The following is a 6,382-nucleotide window of genomic DNA, read 5'->3' as shown; positions in this document are numbered from 1 at the left end:
AAACAAAAGATTAGTGCATTGTTATTTCCTTGTAATTGTACAATATTTAGTGAATAGATTATTTTACTGAATTGACAAATTCTTCGTTTGTAAGAATAATGTCACATTAATCTTTTTTAGTAAAGGGTTGATTAATTGAAAACGAAGAGAGGAAATTGACAATTTGACCGAAGTCTTGGATGCAATTGAAAAACAAGAGGAAATATATGTATTGCACACTTAATCCTCTTATAGTTAATATTTGGATAAGTTTTCTCAAAAAATAAAAAAAAAAATAAAATATATATATATATATATACGGGTCACCAGAAACGCATTGGACCTGGCTGCACGCATGTCCCAGTCATTTTTTTCATTTTTTGAAAAATAATGGACATGGCAGTGACACAGTGTTACACAGTTGGGACAAAACCTCTGCCGAAAATAAAGGCTGAAATACACTATAACTCTCACGCCCATCTCCTCTCATGCTAATCTTCTTTTTCTTCTTCAGTTCCTAGATCTATTTCTCTTTTATAGTTTTCCCCCTTTGCCCTTTTTCCTTGTTTTGTTTGTGTGCGCCTTTTGTTGTTTTTTCCATCTCACACTATCACACATGCTCATTTATCTATAGTCACCCACGTGAACAAAAGATGAATAGATAGATGCTTCTTCTCAAAATTTTCACTCTTATGATCTGAAGTTCACCATCCATCAAGCCAGCTAGTTAACTTTTTACAGTTGCTTTTTCATTATTTAAGATAGACACATATATATTTTTTGGAAATTCATTTTTCTTTTTCCGTGTATTTAGGATTTAAATCTGTCAATGCCTTACTCTACAAAATTCTATTTAATTTTAGGTTTTTGTTTTCCCTATTACCTATTTTATTATTTTTAAAGAGGGGTAGAAATTGTGGGACTTCGAAATTTGAAAGTATATAACGTTCTTTGTACAAAATTAATAACATTGTTTAGGTTGTGGCATAAATTAATTTCCTAAGAGATTCCTATGTGTTGGTTTCGGTGTTTATTAAGGTATTCTAGAGACTCATAAGCTACATCAAAAAAACCATTCAAGAGACTCATAACCTGTATCAGCAAATAATAGTTAGCACATATATCTTTAACTAACATTACCTCCAAAAAATAATGAGAACCAATCTTTCCTAATCATGATATATTTATACCTGACACGGGTGTGAATGAAATGTTTCATCAAACTATTATATATGTACGTAATGATAAGCAAATGGACAAATACATTTTAAGTACATAGCAGAGGATCAAATGCAAATATGGAATGAAGAAATAAAAAATATTAAACTTGTAATGATAAATTGATTTTAATCTACATAAACATTAAGATATATCTCTTTTATTTCAAATTTTTATATGTTCCTTCAAACCGTTACACAAATTATGATACATAACTCAAGGGCTCTAACTAATATTTTTCTGACTTTCTATTCCATAAATCTGTAACCATTTTTTTCTTATGAACTTTTTGGTTGTAAAATTTTCTCTAATCTCATGGTTTGATTCATTGTGGTTCCTAGGAATGGTAGATTTAGTATTTGAAATTGTCATGCAAGTTTTAGTTTCATGTGATTCATTGTGGTTTCTAGGAATAGCAGATTCCTTATTTGAAATTGTCATGTAAGTTTTAAATTGGTATGTACGTTTCAACCTTATATGTGGTTTTTAATTTTTAATTTTTTTACTTAGATTAATTTGTTTCTATGTATTATTTTTTGTAGATTCTTACTTGAAGTAGTAAATGCTTCAAAAATAAAATGACCTTTGAAAACTGTTAGCAAATTAGTAAAGGGCAAAGTATTGAAAACCAAAATCATAGAGCACTCCACTACAGTGCAGAGTGCGCTATGCAAGCCATAATCCAAGTATAAATTTTATAAATGTGTTTTTTATATGATAGAAGCTTGACAAGATGCTCAAAATAAGTCAAGCTTTAATTGCTTAAAGTCAAATTCTTTTTTTAGACACTATATGCTTAAATATACAACATTATTTAAGTTTAAATGTATGCAATGGAAGTATGATAACTAAGTTTATGTTTAATGCATGCAAAGTTCATTAATATGTAAAGTGATCTCGTGCATTGCGCAGGTTAAACACTAGTATTATTAGTGGCTAGAGTTTAATATTCTTATGAAAGAATTTTTAACAATTATTTAAAAACAAATTAATAATATTTTATCATAAAATTAATATACATATATTCGCCATACACGTGTTTTAATTTTTCAAAAATTGTTGTGTCGCCGTGTTATACTTGTACTTGTGACAGTGTTCATTTTCTTGCTTCCAAGAACGCTATGAATCATGCCTCCATGTTTCAAGCAATTGTTGCTCATGATAGTTTTTATTACATAAAGCAAGACACAGTTTTCCTTGATTAAGAACTGTGGAAGAGTTTAAGAAAGAGAGTGTTTTTTTCCATCTTCCACGAAGGGAGGTTGCACCCCCTTTATGTAACCCAATTCCATGTTATATGTGTGAACCTTGCATGGGGAGAAAATTTAATCAAACTTGTCGAGTAAATAAAACATCTAGGAATGGATTGGGACCCTTTTTTATCTTAAATAACGTAACTCACCAAATCTAATGTAAAACTAAACCATGAGTAATCACCATTTATTTCTTGAGTATTCTTCTCATTGAGGAATCGGATATGGACAATATGCCATAAATAAAATATGATTATGGGGTTTTATTTATTTATTATTATTTATTTATTTTACCTCAGAAGAAAGGGGAGAGTGAGAATTCAAAGCCATGTTCAACCCATGCAAAGAAATGGACAGACATTGTCAATGATCCAAGAGGCTCTTTGCAAAACATGATCCTAATTACTAGAAAAATAAGAGAGAGAGAGAGAGGAACAAAAAAACAATGTAGCAAATCAACCAAACTATTGAAACTAGAATGGCTTCCACTTATTATCAATACATTAAAATACTTTACTTAAACATTTTATATTTTTTTTTTTTTTGGGCCAATATCAGGTCTATAATGAAACGTAGCTATTTGTGTTATGGAGACTACAATCAATTTCAACATAGGACTCCAGTGGTCCTATAACAGAAGGATCACGATAGCAATATATTGGATGCCCTTGTGTGCTTCTAATAAGAACTATAAATTCCAAAACTAAGTGTTAGGTTCTAAAGATTTATGTTTAAATGTTTAGAATCATATTTTTATTGTGTTGGCAAACCGGGAACAAAACATGTCTAGTCTAGGTGTTAGGCAATGCTTAAAAGTGTTAGTTTCAAGGTTCAAGTCTAGCTTACTATAGAAAAAGGAAGACAGTTTCTACCTTGCTCAATTGATCGAGAAATTAGGCTCGACCATAATTGCGATATCAGTCCACTGATTTTTTTTCTTTTTCTTTTTGAGATGAAGTCCCCTAAAATTGTTTATGTATTTATTTTTTATTTTTTTTTCTTGAATAAAAAGGTGGGTCTGCGGTGTGGGCTCATCGACCCCATGCCATATGATGACAATGGGTATTTTCACGTGTACCACACAGGCCTTACTGAGGTTATCGCTCAAACCACTCCTCTCTGGGTGCAGAACGAGAACTCCTACCATCAAGCCACACCCCGTGTGGTGTATTTATATATATATATATATATTTAATGTCATTTTATCCATTTTACATATAGCATTAATTTTATTGCATTTTGTATTACCAATGGCTTTATTAAGACTTAGTATTTATATTTATTAATCTCAATAGAACCAAAATTTTGTCACTAGTTCGATATCTAGGGCCAATGAAGAAAGAATGCAAAGCAACTGCAAAAATAACAATGAAAATTGTATATCATTTGCAAAGACAAATAGCAGGCCCTCACTAATATTAAAAGGTTTTCAAGGGCCAAATTTAATTTGAGCTGTTTTCTTGTGTATTCGATGTAGATCTTCAACACACGCATTTAGACACTTAAATTTACAACTTAATTACATGAATAAGACTTGGATACGGTTTGCAAACAGTCAAAATGAATTAAGCCTAGCAAAGTGGAGTGATGAGTTGGTGCCTCACCATCCCGCAGGTAAACCTAGTACCAATATTCCATCCATTGACACGAGACTCACATTCATTGAGGGAGAATAGATGAAAAAGAAATAAGATTCCATTTTTTAAGGTTTTTACTATCAACTAGGGTTACTGGTGCATCAATAAATAAATGTATAATGCATTGGAACTAGGATAGGAACCAATGTCGGTGTCCTCGCATATTCTTGAACTTGAGTCATAACCTTATTATGATTCTCACAAATAAAATTCTAAGAATAGATTCCCATTAACGTAAATTTTGTATAGAATTACCTAAAGAAAAAAATATATATATATATATATATATATATATATCATTAGGTTAGTGAATTATTAAAATGAATAAGTTCATGATAAATTCTTTTGTGGACATCCACCATGGTTTTGGTCGATTCCTACAAATCATGTACAGCCTTAGGTGTTTTCTTAAAAAAAAAAAATGTATAACCTTAGGTCAGTTAGGTGAAAGATCCTTTCTCTAGAAATTAATATAACTACAGGGAATTAATAATTTCATTAATAAATTTTTTATGTATGGTGGAATAATAGTAAATTGTGATTGGTGAAATATAAAATGCAATACAAAAAATGTTACAAGATACTTGTATTCCAAAATTGAACACCCTGACTTGAGAATCTCAACAATTTCAGCTTGACAAAAGTAGATTAATGTTATATTCATAACATTTTTACAACAAAACCTACGTGACAAGATGTTACTATTTACTAGCTAATACTTTTAAACAAGGCCCACCACTGACAAAATTGTTGAGAAATTATTGTAAAAGTGTTATGGATGTAGTATTTCTCACAAAAATAATCTTAGCTTCCCAAAAATAATCCTCATTCCCTTAAACAAAAACATAAAAGTCCAAATAACAACAATAAAAATTAGCACAAATAACAACAATAGCCCAAACAACAACAAAATTAGACCAAACAATAAAACTAAACAAAATATTCAACATAAAAGCCCATCTATATCTTCTATATATTACTAAAAGCTGAAGCGTAGTATTTAATGTTGCTACGCTCACATTGAGCCACATCATCAGCCACGTCATCATTTTTTATTTCCAATTTTTGTTATATATATTTCTTAAACATTTTCTCATTTAAGATGACTTAAAAACTCCATTATTGAAAATTTTAAATATCTTTTAACAATTATTTTTATTATTAATTTTCCAAAACTCTCCCTCCATTTTACCTCTTCATCTCCCCACTACTTTCTTCCTTAATATCATCCTTTCTCTACCTTTTTGTTTTCCTTTATTTTGACTCTTCTTATTCTCAACATCTTACTATAAATTTGACATTTCTCTTTTCATTCTATGCATAGTTTTCTACACAAAAAAAGGTTACCTCTCTCTCTCTCTCTCTCTCAATTTGTTTTTCATTTTTTGTTTGATTTTTTTTATATTTTATTTTCATTGCATCAATCCTTTAGGTTGGTGAATTTTTGTGTTAATTAGAATTCTATTTTGGGTTCATGCAATTTAGTTTTGTATTTTAAGATGTTATCTTTTATATTCTATTTGATTAAATATTATCCTACTGCATTATACATATAGTACTATATAATAATATAATGTTATTATATTACATAGAGTAACTTGGATAATTTGATGTTTATTGCTATATAGTTTTTTTTTACTATTTTTTTTCTCTTATCTTATTTTATTCAACATTTGAATCCAGTTACATCCTCCATACTATTAAATTATGCGTCACAAATCAAGAAAATGGCTAGACACAAACCTGTCTTCCTTTACCATACGTTAGGGGAATCAATATATTTGTGTGATAAAGGGTCATATAATTTAGATAGCACCCTTTGAATGTGTCTAGGCCCATATATTATGTATCATCTTTCAAGGATGCCAACAATATTAATCTTATGGGAAAAGTTACATAAAATATTGATAAAAAAAAATGTTTATATTACAATCTACTAAAAATGTTTTTTATATATTTCATATCATTGACGTGTTTTACAACTACCACATATGTTAACTTAAATCTTAATATTCTTAAGTTGTTTCGGCAAGAAGAAAAAAAAAATTTGTCATAAAAGAGGAGTTCATGTAAAGTTTTTTGCAATACGAAATATATGTTTTGTAAAGCTAACAAATTTGATGATTTGCAAGGCAATTGTGTATACTTTTAGTCTTCAAAAACACGCATCTACAAGTGGTTAAACGTTCATCTTAGGTAGTTTTAATTTTTCATATAATTTTACCTGTACACATTCATATATTTTAATTTAGATTTTTTTTTTCAAAAAAAAAAACTTTAATTTAGATATTTATA

The sequence above is a fragment of the Quercus suber genome, unplaced genomic scaffold, assembly GCF_002906115.3.
Source record: "Quercus suber isolate HL8 unplaced genomic scaffold, Cork oak 2.0 scaffold_92, whole genome shotgun sequence".
NCBI lineage: Eukaryota > Viridiplantae > Streptophyta > Magnoliopsida > Fagales > Fagaceae > Quercus > Quercus suber.
This window is presented reverse-complemented; position numbering follows the sequence as displayed.